The sequence below is a fragment of the Equus asinus genome, chromosome 8 (genome assembly GCF_041296235.1).
Source record: "Equus asinus isolate D_3611 breed Donkey chromosome 8, EquAss-T2T_v2, whole genome shotgun sequence".
NCBI lineage: Eukaryota > Metazoa > Chordata > Mammalia > Perissodactyla > Equidae > Equus > Equus asinus.
In genome coordinates this window covers 54809731-54833608 of record NC_091797.1, presented here as the reverse complement: position 1 = coordinate 54833608, position 23878 = coordinate 54809731, and the positions used below count along the sequence as shown (strand labels likewise).

At 42.9% G+C, this 23878-nt stretch overlaps 1 long non-coding RNA gene across 3 annotated transcripts in view; it reads right to left on the bottom strand.

The window, feature by feature from the left end:
- The window catches only part of LOC123286999 (uncharacterized), a 135767-nt gene that overhangs the window by 49370 nt on the left and 62519 nt on the right, over positions 1 to 23878 (bottom strand). For all 3 annotated transcript variants that reach the window (XR_011505185.1, XR_011505187.1, XR_011505186.1), the window contains one exon: positions 14824 to 14946. This is a non-coding gene — a long non-coding RNA (uncharacterized lncRNA). The remainder of the gene's footprint in view (positions 1 to 14823; positions 14947 to 23878) is intronic.

Genomic DNA, 23878 nt, shown 5'->3' with positions numbered 1-23878 from the left:
GGTAAAAATTACTGCCTATATTGAGAAGTGGCTTAAACCAAAATAGATTTGCAAGTGGCAAGCTCTGTTGAACCCTGGGATAAGTCCACGATGGCTGATTCTCAAGGAAAGTCAAAGTTTGAGCCAGAGCTTTGGTCTTGAAAATGCTGATGACTACCATTTACTCCAAGAAACACAAGGGCTGGTCCTGAAGCAGGAGGGCTGGAAGCAAAGCTCCCTCAAAGGGGTAACATAGAGTCTCCAAAACCACTGGTAGGAAGAGGTCAGTCTGAGCCTCCAGCTGGAGAAGACCTTTGAACTCTTAGACACTAGGCCTTAAAACAATCTCGTGCACTGAGGGGTGGAGAGTGGGGGTTGTTTGCACTTCAGCTGTTTCTACACGTTCCAGAAGGAAGAGTCCTGTCTGGCAGAGGCAGGCTAGCAATATCTCAAGTGCAGACCTGGCTCCAAGAGAAGCCGGAAGCCTCCCCATCCTCTGCGGCTGTCCCTCTGCACATGGGTGGAGAGGGAGGCATGGAACAGAGGGAGGTAGGAGGAGGATCTGGTGCCAGGGAGATGACTAAGTTCTGACGCAAACACCGAGAGTGTGGGGGACACGTGGGACAAACAGGTCTGGAGGCAAATGGGTGTTCTAGTCGTGGCCTAGGGAAGCCATGCTCCCCCCCGAAGCTCGTTAGGGAAAACGTACATTCACTGTCTAGGTCAGTTTAAGATAGAAAGGGAACCCAGATGCCCTCCGTTCTCATTTTGCTCTCTCCTTGTTGTTCTCTCTTGTTTGACAAATCAAACAGAATCCCAGAGGAAAAGCATGGGAGGAGGGACGAGGCCTCCTTCTCCAGGCAGATTTATGGCATTCTGGATGCAGCTTGCGTCTGTCAGGCCAAAATGGTTAGGGTGGGCTAATAGTGTAGAGTTACAGCTTCCTATAATGGGGAAAGTTAAATAGACAAGCTCTCCTACCCCGAGGAGAACGAAGCAGAGGTCAGTGCTGCTGGCTTTGAACATGAATGGCCCCTTCCCCTCCGTTCCCTTTCACATGTGGCCCCGCAACAGTAGCAGACAGATGCGACACAAAGACAGACACACCTGATTAACCATGAATACAACAGCTGTCGTTTCCCCACCGCCGCCACTACCCACACCCTGGCTCTTTCCGCTTAGTTTTTTCTGTTTCTTTCAGCTAGCGTGAGGAAATTAAACCTACCATTAAAACCCAAGTTAGTGGGAGGGTGTCAGCAGCCGGGCCTTTGTTTCTCTGCTCACAGACTTGTAATAGGTACCTTCTGATTTGTCCTTTCATCGGAAGAAGAGTTGCGGCCAACTGCTGAGCACTCAGTCAGCTCAAAACCTGAGCCCCAGAGAAAGGCCAGCAGTGGGTGGGGTACCATGGAGCTGACTCAAACAAGGAAGGAGAAAGTGGGCTGAAAGCTGCGCGTTCTATGTGCACCTGAAAGTTCGTCTCTCTTCTCCCCCCTCCTCCTTTCCTTGTCTGCTCTCCAGCCAGCCAGAATTCCCTGCTGCTAAAAACAACCCCCCTTAAGACAAATTGGCGGTCATGAATTTACCCATAGGAAGTGGAACTCAATGCAGCATTGTCTTTCCCTGAGAACTTACTTATTTTGCCCTATTTTGAGCTCGTCTTAACAAAGAAGAATCAGGGCAGGTGTTTTTTTTCCACTTAGGTAGCCAAATCCTTGAGTTCGAGTTAACGTCCAAGACCTTGAGAATCAAGTACAGGAGGAAATCTAAATGTTGAAATGCAAATGATTTCCAAGACATAAATAAAGCGTAAAGTGATTATGTGAGCTTCCAGAAACCTACAGAATGGTAATTAGAGCCCTGAGTGTGAATTCTGACTTTTCTTCAGGGTTTTTTTTTTTTTTTTTTTTGGTCAATGTTGAGTTAATCGTTTAACCTCTGTAAGCCTGTGTTTCTGTTTCTTAAAACGGCTCTCGCAATTGTCAAAAAGTCCCTTAAGTAGTTGCAAAGAGAGACTAATAAAAATGACCAGAAATCACTCAGCAAACACACATTATTCTAACGTAATAATGGATTGATAACTGGGTAATTTAACTCAATCTCACAAAAATTCAACAAACACCCCTTATTTCCTCATGAGTGGAAAAATAATGGAACAATTCAAGCCTATTATCTGAAGCCTCGCTGTTTCTAGAGAAGCCTCAGGTCCACTGCATATTTCTGACTTGTACTATGAACTCATGGAGATATTTTGATCCGGATAATCGGGAAGAAGTCTAACTGAAATGTGTAGAAATTTTCATTTCAGATAATGCAGTAGAAGTCCCAAGGGCCACATTTGTGTAGGACATTGGAATTTGTCCTAGAACACAGAGGTAGCCACCAGAGGTTGGTACCTTTAGGCTCCATCTTTCATCCAATTGATGAATAGCCATAGCCACTAGCAAATCAACCTGGGTGTCCCACCTCAGAGCTACTTGAAAAGACCCTGTTCACTTTGCCGTCAAAACCATTTCCGCAACTCTTTTTTCTAGTATCCAAATATCTCTTTTTCTTGCTTCACGGAGCCCACAGTTTAAGCAGAGTAAGCCTGTCTGTTTTCAATTCTTAACATTTCACACATGGCAAACGAGTGGAACTTTTGAGCACTGCGATCATCTGGCTGATGAGCAAGCTGTTTTCCATTTCTGGCAACAAACACTCTGGCTTATCTTGACGGGAAGAAAAGGGATGAAAATATACTCTGGTTGGATATCATTGATAACATTTGTCATCTTTGCAGCTAAAAAAAATTAGCTTAGAAAAATTCTCCCTCGGTGTTGCAGGAAATGGCAAAAGAATTGACACCACAATTGAGATGCCAATTAAATCTAATTCATAGGTGAAGTAGCCTAGTGGGATCTTTTTTATAACAAATGCTGTATCACATCACGAAGTGGGATGAGGACTGAACCAGGAGGAAGGATCTTTGGGGCGTGGGCCTGGAGCTCCATTGGTGGACACAGAACCTCGAAAAGCTCACTTCACCTGTATGAACCTGTCTCCCCCTCTGTACTGGTTTGCTGAGGTTGCTGTAACAAAGTACCACAAAGTGGGTGGCTTAAGCAACAGAAATGTGTTGTTTCACAGTTCTGGAGGCTAGAAGTCTGAGGTCAAGGCGTAGGCAGAGTTGGTTTCTTTTGAGGCCCCTCTCCTCGGCTTGTAGATGGCCAGTTCCTCTCTGTGTCCCCACTTGGTCTTCTCTCTGTTTATGTCTGTGTCCTAATCTCCTCATCTTATAAAGACTCAGTCATATTGGACTAGGACCCATCGTAAAGACTTCATTCTAGCTTGATTCCCTTTAAAGACCCTCTCTCCAAATACAGTCACATTCTGAGATACTAGGGGTCAGGACCTCAACATATGAATTTTGGGGGGACACAATTCAACCCATAATACCCTCTGATGGACTCACTCAACTGAATAAGCTCAGCTCTATCACCCTCTGACACACTCTGAGCCTATTTCTTAGATCCACAAACGAAGTGAGTGGAGTGCTCATATGGCATCCTTCTTGCCATGATTCACTCACAGCAAAACACGAAGGAAGTGCAATAGGTGGGCACATCATTCGAAAGCAGGGAAGTCACTCTCATGGATTCCAGGGGCCGTGAGAATCATGATGCCACCTCTCAAAAGAATCAGAAAGACCGATAAATGAGATTGCTTCCGCCCGAGGTTGAAAGTGTTTTATGACTGCATTCTCTCACCCTCATTGATCATGCTCATTCACCAAAGCCATGAACAAAAGGGTTTTCTTTTCCCTCTAACATTTAGAAATGGTGAAAAGCAAAGGAATGAATCATCAAAGGGAGAGAACACTCTTCCTATGACTCTTTTACCTGAGCAAAAACAGTACTTTCTGAAAGAGTAAAAAGAGAGAAAAGTGGCAGTTGATGACTAAGAGAGGGGACTGAGCTGATGCAAAGAAATTCAGGACACCTTGAACTTTAGAAACAGGCAAAGTTAAATGCTGAAATGAGGCTGGATGAGCACACTCCCTCAGGGAGATAAGGCTCCCGGGGGATTGTGAATAAGAGGTGCCCAAAATAGACGCGTGTGTGTGTAATTTACTTAATAGCTCCACCAACGTGCAGCAGGGGGTGGGGTATGATGGTTCTAAATACCCTGTGACATGTATTTACAAAGGAACTGGGTGGCTTTTTAAATGATAACTTCTTATTCATCACCCCTTCGAACTGCCTGTTCGCAGCACTGCTAGTCACCACGGTTCCTGGAGCAGCACTGTTTAGTCATGAGCCATGTGCTGGCAGAGGCTGGGAAGTGATGGAAAGCCAGCCGCTCGCAACTGCAGAGTTCATGGAGAGGAAAGAACTCTTCATAATGTTACAGGTGACTCGTGTCTCCCAAAAAGATATGTTGAAATTCCAGCCCCCAATACCTCAGAATGTAACCTTATTTGGAAATAGGGTCATTGCAGATATAATTAGTTAAGAAGTCTTCTCTTTTTTTCCTGTAAAGTTTTTCCACTCTTCTGCCTGCCTTTGAGCCTCTGCCAAAACACGTGATGGTGGCTGACTCTCTTGCTATAGCAAGATCTGAACAAATAACCTCTGATTGTTCATATTTGCTCAGTATTCACTTATTTCCACATGACCAAGTGCAAACGAATTCTATTCCGGACTCTTGGAGGATAGGCAAAAATACAAGGAGGTGTAAGACAAGGTCCTTATACATAAATAACTTTGAAACTTTGGGATTTGAGATAAAATGCACAAAGAGCAAGAATGACTATAGCAACAATTAAGCAGGTAATAAGTCAGTTTATTTGAGTAGTCAGTCTCAAATGCAAGCTCTAGGCCATAGGTAGAAGTTTAGAGGAGAGAGATTAATTTTGGCTGGGGAGGTCAGGTGTTAACTGGATTTCAGTACACAGAAGGGAACTATTCTAGTAACTATTGAGTTTCCCTGGCTCACGCGGATGCTTAAACTTGAAAATTTGTGGGAACCGAAAGGAGCCCTGGCAGGAAACTTGTTTGTTCCATGACTACTCTGACTGTCACATACAGAGAGGGTGACTTATTGGGAAGGCCCCTCCTTTCTCTTCAGAAGCCCCAAGTGAGTCAGGACCTGCCCTGAGTCACTCGCTCTGTAGAAAGGAAACCCTTGCCCAGTTAATCTCGTTGTTAAGTTCCTTTGTGTTCCCATTCCAAACTCTCTCCCCCACATTCTTGGCTACCCCCCAAGAGCAGATCTTTTTCCACGCCAGGCCATTGTTGAAGGCCAAGCAGAGGAGCCCTGCCTGAAGTTGATGTTTTAGGAAACCCAATAAGCGGCAGCCCTCTTTCCGGCCCGAGGCCTGAACCAATTAAGAGACGTAAGAATTCAACAGATAGAGGTAAAAATATCACCATCTTTCTAATTGACAAAGTCTCGGCTGGAGACTATGACTTCAGGTCTGTGGGCTTGTTAATACTGTACCACCGAACTGAAGTCACCTGGCCAGAGCCAGGCAATGCTGGAAGACAGGAAACTTTGCCATGTGAGGAGTTGCCCTTAAAACTTAAGGCTTGAAGGAGCAGAAATGTTCACTTTCTCCAGGCGATCCCCAAACAGAGAGAGAGAAGAAAGTGAGGCACACGTGCTCAGTTGCTTCTACCAGATTGAACACTCTCCTCTTCTTCCGAAAAGGTAAAGGAGAGGATGAAGAGAGCCCAGGGGATTCACTCAATGGGCACATATCCCCCTGGAAACAAGAGGGGTGGGGAATAAATGTTCCCACGTAACACCTACAACAGGCAGGGCTAAGTCTCTGCAGGGTTGAAGTCTCTAACACACACACACACATGCACACGCACACACACATGGCTGCCAATGCTGTGGTCACACATTGTAGTTCTGGGATGGGTGACAACTTTTAAGTCTGAGGGGAATGAATGCATTCGTGGAGAAAATCTCCCAAGTGAGGGATTGCCCTCAGCATGGACTAGTGTTAGAGGTATAGATCCATTAGTCAGGAGTCGTGGATTCCCGTCCCAGCACTGGCGTTTAGAGGCTTTATAATTATTCAAGCCCATTTGCCCTCCGTGTGCTCTGTCCCCAATTATGCACTGGGGATCAAAGCAGCTGTTCTGCCACACGCGTAAAACAGCAGACAAAATGGGAAGGGGTCACTGAATAACTCAGCTCCACTTCACAGAGGCACCAGGTTGGTCTGTAATAAGAGAAAATAGTAACGTTTTTCTTGAAAAATGGAATAAATGTGGAGCAGCCTTCTGTCATAACTCAGAACTTTTTCAGAACTAGAGAATTCTCCAAGAGTGGAGTCCATGAAAGTAGAACAGAAGGGAGGAGTAGGGAGGGTTCCTAAACCTGTAAGCTTAAGGGCCGGGTGTTGGTGACTCAATTTGGATGGCACGTAGCCAGGGACTTAATAACACGCTTGTGATTAATCACACTGATAATTCTGAAACCTGAGACAGACTGCCTTTACCGCCTTTACCTGAATCATTCCTTAGGAACAAGAAACCAGAACATCCCAACTCCAAGAATTATTCATCAGAGAATGGTATGAGTTTGAAAGGGCACCCAACTTTTCTCCCTGCATCATCCTGAAGAAGAACTATTCTCAGTTTAGCCATTGGTCGTGACTTCTTTGTAACTCTCTTGGCAACAAATTGGCCTTCGGCTTGGTTTGAAAGATGGTGGGAAGAAAGGGAAGCAAAGAGGAAAGGAGACAAGAAAGTGTTGAGGAAAGAGAGAAGAAAGAGGGTTAGTCTTGCAAATATGAGACAAGAGGAAAAATGAAGTGCAGAATTCTTTCAACTTCCAATTGGCATTTCCCAAGGTGCCCCTGAGAGGAGCTGCATGGGAGCACAAGTCAGAGCTTCGTTTACTGATGGATACACAGAAGGGTTCAATAGGAAAGGTAACTTCAGGAGAAAAGATGTAGAAGGACCTGTGCTATTTAATTTTGTCAGTAAGGCTCTCACTCCATTTCTCCACCTCTTATTCTTTTGACTATCTGCTTTCCTTTCACACATATTCATTTATCACAAACCAGGAGCCAGGCACTGTGACCGACACAAAGAGAAATGAGACACTGCTTCCTACCCTCAGAGGATCCCAGTCAGGTTGGGGAGACACTAGAATTGTGGTCTGTTACAGTACAATGAGAGAAGTGCTAAAGTACAGATAAAGGGCACTGGAGGAGCCCAGAGGATAGGGCTCTAACTTAAGGTGTGAGGTAAGGGATCACAGGAGAGGTCCTCATTGGGTTCCCCAAGAAACACACTCAGAGACAGATTTGTGCGCAAGGGGCTTCCTGGAAAGTGCCCACTTGCAAGGGCGTAAGGGAAGAAGGACCACGTAGAGGAAGGATGCAGAGGATGCAGTTGTCAAAGAGGCTCAGCTGATCCCTCAGGGAGTTCTGAAGCTGGGATGACCTTTCAGAACTGTCACTAATTGAGACAAGAGGGTCAAGACTTGGTGCCCTCTGTTGACCACTCATTAGATGTGAGGCATCCCAGGGGAGGGGCATGACCTCAGACAAGGCTGCTCCCTTGGACCAAGGGCAATTCCAGGAGAGGGATTCATTCATAAGCCAGCAACAGGCAACATCTGGATGCTGGGAGGATGAGCACCTTGGGCCTGAAGGGGAGATGGAGCAGCATGACACAATGTCCACTACAGGAGGCTTTCCAAAAGAGAAGAGATCTGAGCTGAATTTTGGAGTACGCAAATACTCACAAGGAGAGAAAAGTGTCCTAGGCAGAAAAAACAGCCATGTGCTGAGGCAAAGGACTTTCAGAAAGCCTTGCACCTTTGGAAAACTGCCAGTAATTCAGCTGACTCATGAAGCAGGTTGGAAGGCAGGGCCTAAGCTGAGGTGTGGGGAGAGATGAGCCAGGAAACTGGGCAGCCAGACTGTAAAGGACCCCGTTTACCAGGCTAAAGAGTCTAGATTTCATCTTGAAGTCAAGGGAGAAACCAGGAAAGGATTTTCGATATTGTTTATAAAGTTGTTTTCTGATTTATACTCATAAAGTCCAAAAAATAAATTAAGTACAAAGGAGAAAATAAAATACAGCCATAATCCCATCACCCAGAGATAACCATAATTAACATTTTGATGGTTTTCCTTCTGGTATTTTTCTATTTATAGATAGATGTATCTAGACATAGGGGAAAAGGTTTTCAAAACATTGAACAGGTTACAGCATAGGTACAATTTTGTATCTTGTCTCGTAATTTATACCATAAGCGTCTACACATCATTAAATGTCTTTCAAACACATGATTTAAGTAATGGTGTAGAATTCTATTAATTGGATTTAGCTAATGCCTTCCTTATTATTGGACAGTTCGATTTCTTTCCAGATCTTTGTCTACAACATTTATTATACCCGTAAGATAAATTCCCAAAAACGTAAATCATTGGGTCAAAAGAAATGAACATTTTAAGATTGAGAATATTGATGTAGAAGATTTAAGAGGTAAAGCTGAATGCATGGAAATTTGTGTTCTTTATTTTCTTTATCTTCTGTTAACTCACGTCTTTGTCTTCAGTGAAGAACAGGGGGAAAGAGCCAAGCAATTAATAGGTGTTTCAGTTAATCGAAGGTTTGTCATGATGATTGCGAGGTTATGAAACGAGCACACGGGGATCACACGGATGTTCTGACGTTATCGGTGTTGCAAAGATTATATCGGGTAGTACCTATGCACTGCATTTAAAATTGTTTGTCCTGACCTTCAACCAACTGGAGAATTCAGATTTCATTTTTTCCTTCCTGTTGGAAAAGATTCAAACTTCCAAAACCTAGCATAAGATGATCTCTAAGGTCCCTTTTCCTGCTGAAATTCTCTGATTGTATCTCTATGAATGTTCCTTACAAGCCAGCTCCATTGGTAGCAGTGCTTTCAACATAATGCTCCCTCCCCTAAGGCAGACAGAAGGAAGAACCTTTCAGCCTTCTATTGACATAACAGAAATTGTCCCAAATGCTCTCAAGTTTATCTTTATTTGTGCTGCTGCCTATAAATTACTTTCTCATGGGATATGGTTTGAATTATAGAAACAATCCGTTCCTTCCCCACTGGTTGCCAGCCCTTCCCCAGGGTTGCAGAATACTTCTTTTTGATGTTCATATCCTAATTTTAATCCAAGTGTATGCTCTGTCAATGGTCTCTGGAGTCTACATCAGACATAATTCTTGAGCAACAGGAAGCTAGTTAATGTGACCAGTTCCGTTCGTTAGGACCCTTCTGACAACAAATTCTTTCTAAACAGCCTTCCTGACATGTGTTTATAATCACTTGGAGTTATCTCTATGGCACTTGAGCTGCCTTCCATCTGAAGTGGCCCTTGGGGTAGGGCTCAGTCCTCTGGTCTGCCCCTGGCTTTTGTTGTTGTTTTTTTAATCTGGCATCTCAGGAGGCAGAATGGTCTAATGAAAAGAGAACCAAACTCATATCAAGAGGTCTAGATTCTTGGCAGAGTTCTGTCACTAAAAATCTAGGTTTAGTAATATGGTTCTATTTTAACTCAACATTCTTATGGACAGAGAGGAATTTGCCTCCCATTTACCCATCTCTCAGAGTTGTCGTAAGAATAAAACAAAATACTGCTCATCAAAATAGAAAATGTGCATGCTTGCCTCGATAAAGATGCTATTTTATTTCAGTAATCTCGTTTATATGAACAGAGCCAGAAATAATATAGTCCATAAAGAAAATGTATTCCTTCAAAAATGTTTATTAAGCCCACCAGGGACAACAGCAGGCACTTGGAGAACAAAGAAAAGATAATACAGTCCATGCAGTCAAGGCTTTCAGAGACTAGTTGGAGAACAGACATGGGAATGAATACTTAGAATGATGATAAGCATCTTAATGGACGTGTGTATAATGTGATGTGCGAGCGCAGAGGAGGAAGCAACTAACCCCGCCAGGGAAAGTCAGCAAAAGTCAACAGCCACATTTGAGCGAAGTCTTGAAGGATGAAAAAGACAATGTCCAGGCAGATAAATCAGGAAAGAAAATATCACTTGCAAAGTCCCCAAGATGAAAAAAGAACACTGCAAGTTCAGAGAACCACAAACCCGTCAGGATGCAGGAGTGCAAAGTGTGTGTCAGGAAGCAGCAAGGCTAGAGTCTTGTTCCCCTGCTGAGGGATGTTGCATTTGTCCTCTGGGCAAGACAGAGCCAGTGACATGCTTTACGCATGGCTGTATTAGTCACGGTCCAGGCAAGAAACATATGGCTCACTGAAATCAGTCATTTGAGAAGAGTTTACAAAGAGATTATGTTCAAAGGTGTGGGTAGGGTGTAGTGAAACCAAAAGGGGTCCTGTTGCCATCCTTAGGCTTGGAAGGGTGAGAGGAGAAAACGTTACTAAAAGTTGGATGAGAGAGTCATGCGGAGAAGGCGGACTGATGGGAGCTGTGAGCATCAGTTGAGGGATGTAACCAGGGTGTGGTGACCTCCAGGGAAGGAGTTGGGGAGAAACATGGCCCTTCTCATTGCTCCCACATCCCTGATCTCACCAGTGACCCCCATTGGGCAAACCCAACCAGAAGCCAGAGGGCAAAGGAGCTTTGGGAGAAGAAGTCAGGGTGGAGACAGAAGCCTCTGGTGGGACAAATGAAAACTTGTGCTAGAGCACAAGGCAAGTAACACCAGATTGGAATTTCATGAAGCTCATCCAGCAGTAATAGGGAAAAATGGGAGCTGGCGAGAAAACGGGAGAAGTAAGACACAATCCAGGTGAGAAATTATAGGGATCTGCAGTGGTGGCAGCAAGGAAAGAGTGCAATGGATTCAGAGAATGTTTAGAAGATACAATCTAAAGAACTTGATGGTTATTCACTAGAATATCTCAAAGTTCTTTCTCATACATGTACAGCTCATCAGGCAATAAATAAAACAGCAAAGAAACAAGATGATTCCGTGGGATACAGACCATCATTTTTGACATCTGAGACCGGTCTTTCTTCAAGCAGTTTATTTTGGTGGTGGCACCATTCCCTGGATTTGGAGGCCGAGAACTCATGACAGTCAGTTCCATCCTTGTCAAATATCTCCAAATCCACCATCTGAGAAGAAACATGGCAATTGCAGTGGACTAACTGGTGATCCCCAAAAAGATATGTCCACGTCCCAGAACCTGTGAATATAACCTTATCTGGGAAATCGGTCTTTGCAGATCTTGTAGGTAAGATTTCAAGATGACATCATCTTGGACCGCCCGATGGGCTCTGAACCCAATGATGAGTGCCCTTAGGAGAGACAGAAGAGGACACCACATGGAGACACGGAGAGAAGAAGACCATGTGAACATGGAGGCAGAGATCGGAGTGAAAGAACCACAAGCGAAGCAACACCTGGAGTCAACAGAAGCTGTAAGAGGCGAGGAAGGATTCTCCTCCAGAGCCTTCAGACACCTTATTCCAGATTTCCAGCCTCTAGACTGTGAGAGAGTAAATTTCTCTTGTTTAAGCCACTCAGTTTGTGGTCATTTGTTATGGCAGCCCTAGAAGACGAATACAACAATGAACCAAAGAAAATCATATTCTGATGGCATAAGGTCTGGGCTATACGCAAGATGAGGCCATATTTTAACCACATGTTTTTCCTGTGTCAAACCATTTGGTGAGCTGAGATAGCACCTGGCTGAAAATGTCCATGCTTTAATTTGACAAAAGCCAAGTAGCAAAGTTTTAAAATTCCATATTTATATCTCTAGATGTGCAGAACACCATATGACATTCACAGCACAACCAGGTGAAACCAATTTACCTGCAGAAAACTTCTGAGGTCCACCCACACTTCCCATCACCTTCACCAAAGATCTTGTCAAACCATGGGGTAAAACTTTGGCTCTGCTCACCATTCAGGCCAAAACGCGCCTTTAGCTTCAGCTGCCTCCCTCACACACCAACATTTGCCCCAGAAGAAAACCACAAGGACTGAACTTGTTTATTTGATGTCACACATGCTGGATGCTGCAGTTGGCTCAAATGAAGTGAAATCTACATTAAAGACACGTCATCAGAGACATCTTAGAACATGATTCAAGATAATACCAAATATGTTTATGTCAACTTTCATTTTGCCAACTAAGCTTCATCCCTTTATGGGAAAGAACTTCTGAGACATCCCTGGCATATAGAGGTACAAGAGATTCCTAGGAAATGTTCCACTTTGTTGCTTGGGAGTCTATGCCTATGATGGTGTCATTGAACAAACCAGAGAACTGAGGAGTAAGAGCACGTTTCATGAAGTGGAAAAAAGAGATGATGGGTGCCATTTTGAATACCTTGGATTTAAGATGCCTCAGGTCACAAGGGCTAGATTTCTGGTAAGCAGTTTGAAATATGTCTGCAGCTTAGGTCTCAAGTTAGAGAAGACATTCCAGACAATTGAAGATTGGCCTTGTGACCCAATTCTGCCAATGAAATGAAAGGGCTACAGGCTTCTGGGAAAGGAGGTTCACTCTTTTCTGGAAAAGTACTGGAAACCAGCTCTCTCTCCCACTAACTCTCACTCTCTGAACAGGATAAAGACTACTAGCACTAATGCTCTTGGCAATCACTCTACGCCCACAAGGAGAGCCAGCCTTAGCATCAAGTCAACAAAGCACATGCAGAGATGGAGATAACCTGGGTCCTTATGATCATCCTTGAACCACTGCATCAACCTCCCCTGAGCCAATATATGTGCTTATCACTTAGGCCACTTTCACATTTTCTATTAACTGCCAATGCAACACCCTAACCCACAGGAGTATCTTCTAAGCACATTATCCCTAATTTCTGGGGAGGCTCCTGGCACTGATCAGCTGTCATTTCTCTGTGACAAATGAGACAACATGGGTTAAAGCTGCCAGCATGGAACTTAGTACACATTAGGCCCTGGGTGAGTGTTAATTCCTGTTGCTTTGCCTTGCTTCTCAGCTTTGAGCACTGTCTCTTCCGGATCCCCACCATTGTTTCTGAAATGCTTTGTGTGCTAAGAGCCACATCCCAGCAGGCCTCTGGATAGTTGGGTGGTTGGAAGCCTCGCAGCCTGGGAGGATTGTAACTGAGAACTCCACAACCCAGAAACACCAGCAAATGAGCAGGCTTGCTTATTCAACAGCCACCAGAGCTAGTCACAGATTCTTCTTTTTAAGGGGCTCAAATATGGTGGAATAGCATGAACACCAACACCACTATTAGCTCAATAAAATTTGGATTTTGATCATTCAGAACCAGTTCAAGATGTTTCACACCTGAGTCATCATTGCCAGTATTCGTCCTCACATTGCAGATGTGCAAAAAGACTGATTAATAAAGAATTCTGATTACTACGACATTCGCGGTATTACTAAAGGAGAAGGCCAAGAACTCTGACCAGTAACTTCTTTGGAAAAAAGACCACCAGATTTCCCCTGCCCTTTACCTCAATGTTCTAGTTCTGGGATTTGGCCCATCAGAAGTTGCATAAATCCCCATTTAGAGCTATGTCTCAAACTTTCTTGAGCTACAGTACTGCCCTAGATGGGTCTACTCTGTAGCACATCTTAACAAACCTTCCAAAAATGGTTTTGTTTTTGTCCTTTTTGGGGGGTTGATATTCATTCAAATTTGACACGCAGCTCTTACAGTAATCTCATGAGACACTTGAAGACACCTTGGGACATTGTGGAAACAAATGCTGGAAACTCTGGTCTGAGAACACTAGCCTGGGTGGAAAGTGCCCTCCCCATCTTGCCAGTGACTCACTTGGGTGACTCAGTGCTTGTCATACAACACAGCAATCTGCTGGGCCTATCTATAGCTCACTTTCCTCTGCCTCTCTGGAGGGAAACTAGGGATTCATTAGATAAAGTGTACAAAGTGCTTTCAGTTCTTCCCGATACAGGCTATACAAATCCAAGGCATTATCATCTCCCAGGTGTTAAGAAAAATTCAAAATTGGGGGAGGGAAGATGGGGAGGATGGGGAGTGGAGCTTACTCTCACAAGAGTGTTAACTAAACCTGAATGTCCCCCAACAAAGCCAACACTTCGAAACTTCATAAAATAGAGAAGATTCTGATTTTTGCTTCAACTATTAAAATTTTAAATTTACTGTAAATTTTAAGAAAAAATATTGATGTGCCCATCCAAACTTCAGTTTCACATATGCCAAAATTCCTTTCAGCCCTGAAAGACTAAAGTATCTGGTAATGTTGTATTTTTCTGCCACATAATCACCTCAACTTGGACTTTACGCAAATATGTGAAATCTTCAAACATGAAGCCAAGTTACTCACGAGAGGGAAACTCTTTGTCAACCTTCATCACTACATGCCAAAAATGTCAGGCAACTTCACTAATTTACTAAAACCAAGATAAAACTAGCCCATCAGTGCTCAGGAGTTCCCTCTCAAACACCAACAAAATACTGAACCTTCAACTCATTTGGAAAATGAGCCTGTGAATTTTTTTCTTTAGCAAATGCCACCGGGTAAGCCCGCCTTCAAGTCAAACAGCTGAAACTCAGCTCGTCCTGTTTCCCTTGAGTAATGAGTTCTAAAAGCCACTAGTTTCGATACATTTTGCCAGAAATAACTTGAAGGCTTTCCTGAACAGGCACCAAAGGCCTTGTAATGATGTAGTCATTTTAAATTAACATCCTCACTTAAAATAACTAAACTTGATTTTTGTTTATGATCAAAATTTATATAGGAACACCTCTTCGGAGGTGAAATCTAGCACGTTCACCCCAGGCAGAGCATTTACTGACAAATGAAAATTGCAACAGAAAGTCTAAGTCCAGATGCCAAAACCCAAGACTGTTTCTGAAAAGAAAAGTTTACTTTCAATGTTGTCAATCACTCTGGATTGAATCCAAGCCTTGAATAAGCAAAAGAACCAGTGGGTAAGTCTTCCTCTTCCAAAAGATTTTCTTGTCTTGCAAACACCAGCTAGAAAGTAGCAGCCTAGAAGAAAAACATCAGAAAAAGAAAAGATTATTTCTAAGTTAAAAACTAGAAACAACCAAAATGTCCTTCAACAGGTAAATGTACATCCATGCCCTGGAGCACTATTCAGCAATACACAGGTATCAGCTATTGATGCATGCAACAACTTGAATGGACTTCAAGGACATTATGCTGAATGAAAAAAAAAGCCAGTCTCAATAGGGTCATATAATGTACAATATCATTTATATGGCATTCTCAAACTGGCAAAATTACAGAATTGAGGAACAGATTAGTGGTCGCCATGGGGTTAGAGATGGTGGATGAGTATAATTATGAAGAAGGGAAACTCTATGTCAATGCCCCCAACAAATCCAAGACTTAGAAACTTCATGAAATAGAGAATATTCTGACTTTTGCTTTAACTATTAAAATTTTAGCATGAGGTAGATCTCTATGGTGGTGGAAGAGTTCTGTATCTTGATGGTTACACAGATCTACACATGTGGTAAAAGGGTGTAGAACTCAACACACACATTTTACCAATCTCAGTTTCTTGGTTTTGACATAGCACTGTAATTATGTAAGAGTTGACCATGCGGGGAACTGGGTAAGGTGTACACGGGACCACTCTGTACTATCTTTGCTATCATTGCAACGTTTTGCAAATCTACCATTACTCAAAATTTAAAAGTAAAGAAGGGCCGGCCCTGTGGCCAAGTGGTTAAGTTTGCGCGCTCTGCTGTAGGCGGCCCAGGGTTTCGTCAGTTCGAATCCTGGGTGCGGACATGGTGCCACTCATCAAGCCACTCTGAGGCAGCATCCCACATGCCACAACTAGAAGGACCCACAACTAAGAGTATACAACTATGTACTGGGGGGCTTTGGGGAGAAAAAGGAAAATAAATAAATAAAATCTTTTAAAAAAAATTTAAAAGTAAAGAGAGAGCAAAAAAGAATGAAGGAGGAAGTAAAAGAAAGAAAAAGAAAGAACTTGGGATGAATACTGACAACTCCAGAGATGAAAGGTGACAGGAAATATTTGGAGGGAGGGACAACAAGAGTAAATATTAGAGGTTACCATCAGGCAAGCTGACAACCAGGAACTGTTTGGATTGTAAATTGTAAGTGAACTCAGTGGACAGAGAAGGGGAAAGATCATTGAACTGTTACCCGTGAATGACAAGGATAGAAATGAGGCACAGTGAGCAAGAAGACATGGAGTCATTGTGGGAGCAATAGCTACAGGGAGGTCTAGTGGGGAAGAGGGGCATGTGGAGAGGTGGATGTAGCAGCTGATATTCCTTAGGATGTGCCATACATCAAACGAGAGAAAGAAGGATGACTAGGAAAAATGTCTGCCTTAGAAAGAAATGTTGGGAAGGAAGATGCGCTATAGAATCAGTAAGTTGAGAAAGAAGAAAAATTCTTGAGCGTGAGCAGAATTACTGATCAAATAATGATGAGCTAATCAAAGAATATCACAGGTAGGTGAGTCAGAAAGAGAAAAGAGCTCACTCAGGGTTGGAAAAATGACAGAAAACAGGTCTTCAGGGAAGAGAAATGACAAGCAGCGAAACACATGACTTCTGGGAAGGTGTTCCCCACTTAGGTCTAAAAACCAATGACACATCCTAAACTTTCCAGATTTACTTAACAAATATCTTTGATAGCCTAGTACCTACCAAGTATAAATGGAGTCTGATTTTCACTTCAGAAAAGATGACCTTAATGAAAATCATTTCCATAAAAGTAACACAAGACGCAGGAGGGTGAATTGCTGCATGGGAGGAAAGTATTTATAAGCCAACTTTTGAGGAAACATCTTGGAGTCCCCCAGGCTGGGGACCATATGCAGAATCACTAAACTTTGGTGTCCCCAAGAGTATAAGCAACCAATAATGATAAAATCTGAAAATTAGTATAGTTATTCTAAGATCTTAGAATCTGATTCAGTGTGGTCATAAAGGAATTCTTATCACCCAGTGGAAGGCAAAGCCCATGATCTCCACAAGAGACACGGGGAAATTCCAAGGAGGACAGTCCCCAAACAAAGAGAAGGAAGAAAGACGGTTGGCCAGTGCCCAAGGATGGAGAAGTTAAAAAACAAAATACCAGTTTGTCTCCCCGCTACTGGGTAGACATCCACCAGGAATGCTTTGGAAACACTCACTCAAAAGTAAGGGAAGAATTGATGTCATCCTGAAAGTGTAGCTGGACAGGAATCCACTTATCTCCACTGCCACCAAGCCCAACCTCTAGCCTTGAATAAGAAATCAGCAAGGAATCTAAAAATTAAGAAACCCAAAGCATATGGTAAACTTTGCCAGATATTGTTCCCTGATAAATTATGTTCCTGTGGCAACACAAAGAAAATATCATTTTTCTTAGCAGTTTTACATGAATTCCCTGCAAGAAGGAGAAACATGTTTTCGGGGGAAATGCTTTGATAAGCCTGATCTAAGGCTGGGTACCCACCTAGGGGCTGTGGGTGGGCTGGTGCCAAGGACTGAGAGAGTGAGGAAAAGCTAAATTTTTCTGCAAAAGAATTATGGGCAGGTAGAAGTGAAGAATTCTCTAAAACGGAGAATTTGACAAGCTACTTTGTGGAAGGTTTAAAGGACCCAAAGGCCAATAGCTGAGAACAGAATTGGGAAGAAACATCTAATGGCAATTTGGGGAATGAAGTCTGAGCATTGTGAGATGTAAATTCCCTCTTTAGTCACCCTTATAAAATCTTCAGTAAAATCTGCATTCTCTACCTCGTGGAGTGAATTTTCATTGAAGGAAATGTAAAGAAGGGTGGAGCCTTGCTTCAAAGTTGGCATGAGGGCAAAATCATAGGCTTTAGCAGTTACCTCTTTATTAACTATTAATTACTTACTGTGAGATATAAAGAATCCAAGGAAACAAAGTGCACGGGAAGGAAAGAGAGGGGGAAGCTTGTAGGTTGAGTGCTTGTTCTTGTCATAAATTTTTAAATTCTTGAGTCACTCTTTCTCGGTTCCCAAACAAGCTCTGTGGGAGAGGTGTGATGGCCTAAGGTTTATTATGTAGGTGTCATCTCATTCATTCCCCTCAAACCCTCATGCAGCTTTCATACCACAAAGAGCCTTCTCAGCTTGAATATCCTTTTCCCCTCCCAGTATCTCAAAAGCCTTCCCACCCTCCTCAGAAACAAGTCTAGGTGTCTTTCAAAAGATTAGACATATTTCTGTTGTTCTGTCTTGCTTTATTCTGTGGGATAGCATCTGATTACAGTTCTTCTTTTTGTAAGATATTATGGCTAACTAGTTTACCAGATCACCTCCTTACCAGTGCCTGAAACACCATTTTTTCCAGAAGAGTTGTCCATTCTAGGAAGTCGAAAGATGGAAGTGAGTCAATGTCTTTATCCCCTTTGCAAATAAATTCTGTCACAGAGGCAGGCTAGATCCTTTTTATCATTTATGCTGAATCCAGACTCTGTTTCTTTTTGTACCAAACAGTAAAATAAAATACAATACACGCGCATAAGAGCCGTAGACTGAGAGAGACCTGTGTTGGTTTCACCAACATGCACATCTGTGAAAGTGGAGAGGGAGTTTGCAGAGCTGCTTTTCAACAGGGAGCCAGGGGTCTGGGAAGTGGGACAAGAACAAGTCTTAAAGACCCACTCTCCAATCCCGCCACCGTCCTTGCTGCTGTCCACCTGAGAAAGTTTCTGAACTGCTTAAAAGTCCTTAAAAATAAGAATAAAGTTTGCCTTACAGATAACAGAAGCAAAAATACAAGGCATACAGTTCCTTATCCCCAAACCATACGAATATTAATTGATCAGAAAAAAGTTAATGACACCCTACTCCCCAGCTCATCTAATTTTCCTTTGTCACTTTTTTTAATGTTGTCCTCACAATGCTGCCTCTTGTTTTTTCCATACTTCCCTCCTCCAGTGTGTAATTATTCTCCCAGTTCTCAGACGAAGCAGAGCTATAATAATCTGCTATAATAATCACAAGCGCTCTGGGACCCCTGAGCTACTTGATACTAGGTTACTGGGTGAGGAGGGATGGTGGTGTCAGGTGTTACCCAGTGTGGATATTGAGGCAAGGGCAACACCATCAGGGCAGATGGTTGATTTTTTTCCAGTTATCAAAGGAGGCCTTATCCTCCTTATTCTCCTGCACAACATCTCCAAAATAGTCTTGGTAAAATATCTTTCATCATGCAATCCCTACTCAAAAATTTGTCAGTCATCCAACCACAAATACCTATTGATTGTTTCTCCCAGGCTCTCCCTCAATCATCAATCAAGCTGATGTTTGCTTTACCCAGCCATAAAAGACTAAGGTGAGTGCTCTGCCCACAAGCCTCCTTGCTTTTCAGAAAGCTTTCTTTTCCAGCCTCTCCAGCCTTCTCCCAGGCTGCAGAGCAGAAGCCTCGATTGCAAGAAGTCATCACAAAAGGTTGTGGATAAAGAAAACCACCAGGAACAATTTTTTTAATACTGTTTTGCTTTTCTGTAGTTCTTGAGCCCAACTTTTTGCACTAGCACTATAGCTTCCCTCTGGCTGGTGGCCATTCCTCTCCTGTTGTTTTCTCACGAGGTCTGACACTGTTTTGCATCTCCCACAGCTGTGAGCACGGCACTTTGCAAATACTTCAGCTCAGTGTAGACATATTGTCTTGATTTGATTTCTCCTAGGATGTCAGCAGCTTGATTGGCTTGGTTCTCAGGCCTATGACTCACATGATGGGTAGGGTTGCCAGATTTGTCAAATAAAAATACAAGATGCCCAGTTAAATGTGAATTTCAAATAAAAGATGAAATTTTTATATGCAATATTTGGAGCATATTTATACTAAAAAGTTCCTTACTTATCTGAAATTCAAATGTAACTGGGCATCCTGTATCTTATCTGGAAAACCTACTAGTGTGTCACCCAAAACTGAGCAAGGGAGTAATCCATATATTCAGTTGGTGACACTCAGATAACAGAGATGGCTTCTGTGCAGCAAAACTCTGATAATCCTTGACTACAGGAAAGACAGAAGGAGAAGGGAAGATACATCAAGTCTGGAGACTTCACATATACAAATAATGTCTATGCTAAAGTCAAAATGTCTCCCAAGTCAAAATGGCCAATGGCACTTTAAGTGATGGTGTAAGCTGCATAGCACAGGGAGGTGTGGAGGCAGAAATTACTGCAGAAGAGTGGTATTCAGCAACTGTTGCTCTTCTAAGAAAGTGAGTTCCTTCACAAGGGTCCCCACTGCCTCTGCCTTGTAAGCATGTCCTAAACCAAGGTTGAGTGGAGGGGGGGAGTGTGGTCAAGTGGGCTGCCTGGAAAGTCGTCACTGCCCACTAAGCCACCCCATGCCTCAGAGTCACAGCCTTGGGTACTTTTAGACAACACAAAAGTAAACACTCATGTCCAGAAGTCAGGAACACCTCCAGAAATTCTTGGCAGCTCCCACAGTATCCAAGAGTTGGCAATCTATTTTCTACCTAGAGAATGAGGGCACTTCTTCCTTTGTAATGTGACTTCTTGGCTGGAGAGGAACTGTTAGGCACCCTGAGATGCTCTGTAGAAATGCATGATGATATTGTATTGTATTAATGTCACTTAATGGTAGCTGTCAATGATAGTGATGGAATAAATATGGAAAAGGAAATTACTGTAATTGATTGACAGTCTGGAATCTTCCATATTCGACCTAATGAGAGAAACCTATGAGCAGCAGCTTCCAGTGCAGGCTATTAATGCAAATCATATGCACCGTACTGGCATGCTGAATTATGCAATGCCATGTGAATGTCTAATCCATTTCACCAGGCTTGTCTTTATCCAGAAAAAAAATATTTCACTGACATGCTGATTAGTATATTAGGAGAGTTTAAGAAGTTTGGTGCTAAAGTAGGTGCCATCGTGGTGTTATTAATTTAGTTCTGAACAAGACAAACAGCTCTGTGCAGCCATCAAAATCACTACATAAGTCTACAAGATAACTTTGTCAAGACTGATGGGAATTTACAGAAAAGTCTTGTGATATGTGGAAGGAATTAACAAATAGATAAGGAGCACATCATTTTTCTAGAAAACCACTGTCAAGGACTCAGTACCCATGCAGAACCAGACACCTGCCAAGACAACTACAATGTCTGCACGACCGCTTTCTCAGATGTTCAGAAACTCATGGAAACTTTTAACAGAACCAGATGTGGGAGGTCAAGGGAACAACAGGTACAAATAAGGTTTAGAGACTCCTCTGGGGACTCCACGGAGGTTTAAGTACTGCTCAGGCATCATCAACAACAACAAAACACTCCCAGTGAGAATATACTTTACGTGGGAAGAAGTCTGTTGGAATAGAAAAAGAAGTTGCCAATTATCCATTACTTATACATCCCAAGAACTCATAGCTTTGAGAATCCCATAGCTCTAAGCTCTTTATGCCCTGCACATATCAATTCTTCAAATTTGGATCAATAGAGGAAGTGCCTAGACTCCTAACTATGTATCCCACAGCTTTCTATGAGTTCATTGTGACTTGGCTGCTCATAGTTACTCCAAAAGTCTCCACGTTGGAAAGCGCTGAGATAGAAGAAAGAGAAGCTGTCTTGCACTGCAATTTTCCACTAGTGGTCTCGAGATAGTCTTAAATCAATATGTAGATGAACTTCTTATCGAATTCTGCAAAAATTTTTTGAATACCTTTTACATTCCAGGACCCATGCTATACCCTGGATATACAAGAACCGCTCCTGCCCTCATACAGCTTCCCTTCTAATGGAAGAGGCAGATATGAGGTGATAATTACAAGAGGGCATGAAGAGTGTTACAAAAGAGGAAACAAGGGTGTATGACAGGGGAATGAGTTAGTCTGGGTGGCTAGGAAAGGAGTCACTGAGGAAGCGGAGCTTAAGCCAGGACTCCAAGACTGTTGTTTTTATGTTTTTTGACTTTAATGACCATATAGTAATACAATGTGTCTTAGAGAAAATAAGCTTGAAAACTTATGATCTCATCATCATCATATATAGTGATGCACATTTTTCCTTTTCAAGTAAACCAATTTAAATTAAAAAGTGAGTCAATTTAAAAGATTGGCACCTGAGCTAACAAGTGTTGCCAATCTTCCTTTTTTTTCTGCTTTTTCTCTCCAAATCCCCCCACATAGTTGCATATTTTAATTGTGGGTCCTTCTAGTTGTGGCATGTGGGAAGCCACCTCAGCATGACCTGATGAGTGGTGCCATGTCTGCATCGAGGATCCGAACTGGGGAAACCCTGGGCCCCAGAAGCAGAGCACGCAAACTTAACCACTCGGCCATGGGGCTGGCCCCTAAAAAGTGAGTCAATTTAAAGAAAATACTAAGTAAATAATAGTGCAATTGGTGCTCAAATATACCACAAATTGTGAATGTGGTACATGAATGACTGACGTTTAGGAAACCTGTAGGAGGGAAAGATGACAAGAAAGGTGAGGGGCTGCCCTGAAGGGAAGGGCCTCAGGGAAAGAGCTGAAATAACAAAACAAAGGAAAAGAAAGACGAGAGAGAAAGATCCTCGGTGTGCTTTCGCATATATTATTTCATTCTTTGACCATCACCAGTTCCCTGTGGTGTCATGTATTCTCGTCAAATTTTCTATAGAATAAGTGAGGCCCTTACAAGGTTAAGCAAAACACTGAAGGTCACCCAACAAATTAGCAGCAGAAGTGGAATTTCAACGCGGGTCATCTCTCGCCCAGCTGAGAGCCGTGGCTCTTGCCTCCATAGTTCCGAGTGTGCAGCAAGATGGAAAATGAAACTTTATATAAAGCAAGCTAAGTAAAATACAGGACTTCTAAGGGAAGAGCAAAGGCTGCAACTGGGTTGAAAAATAAAACACTGTTTTCATTACTGTATGTCCTTTGAAATGACCCAATTTCAAGGTCCTTGCAGAAGCTTGCTGAATATTTGTTTTGTATCTTTTCCAGGAAGAGATAAGCCCCTAAAAAGTAAGGATGGCCACACTGGAAGTCCATGTCCCATCCAGCCTAAGGTCTGGCTCTCACAGAGACACAAAAGGCATTCCACGGAAGGTGGGCTTGTCCTTCTTAACATCAACTTTATAGTTGGGTTTTCCCCACCTGGCTCCCAATTATCCTAAAACTCATTAAAAGGCAACATGCTGTCCATCACATCCATGAGTTTCTGTAAACCATAGGGAAGCTAGCTCAATTTTCCAGTCTCCGCCATTCTGGGGATAATGAAACTCCACAAGGCTATTCCTTGCTGTATAAAGAAGAAAGAATGTTTCACCAAAAGCTCTTCCAGGAACCTGTGCACTCCTGTTTCACAGTCTGAGAACAGTCTGGAAAGCCCAGCTGCCATTAAATTCACCGCCTTACCAGTGCCTTCTCATGTCTCCCATGAAATTTCACCAATTCCATCTTCTTCCCTGCCCTATCTCTTCCACACCTCTTCCCTTCCTCTCTCCCTGACTCCCAGGCTTTCATGGATTTCCAGCTGCAGGGCTCAGGATTCATTCATTCAACCCACATGTGTACGTGAGCACCTACTACGTGTCCATGTTCTGCTCTAGATCCTGGGCGTGCAAACACGATTCTTGCTCTCATGAAGCTTACATTCTAGTGGAGGAGACAAACAAACTACTGAGGTTTTTAAAAAATCAAATAGTGATAATGCAACCCATGCAGGAGTGTTTTTTAAAGACTGATGAGAAAGTGAGTGAACAAGTGGATACTTTACAATCTGGAAAGCCTCTCTGAGAAGATCACATTTGAGATCTAACCAACTGAAGAGCAGGGGGGAACATTCCAGGCAGAGAGAACAGCTCATGCAAAGGCCCTGAGCTAAGGGAGGAAGGGGGCAGGTTCAGGGAATTGAATGAAGGCCAATGAGGTGCAGTAATTCTCCGTGGGGCCATTAGTGCAATACTGTGTGGGACACTTCCATGCATTTG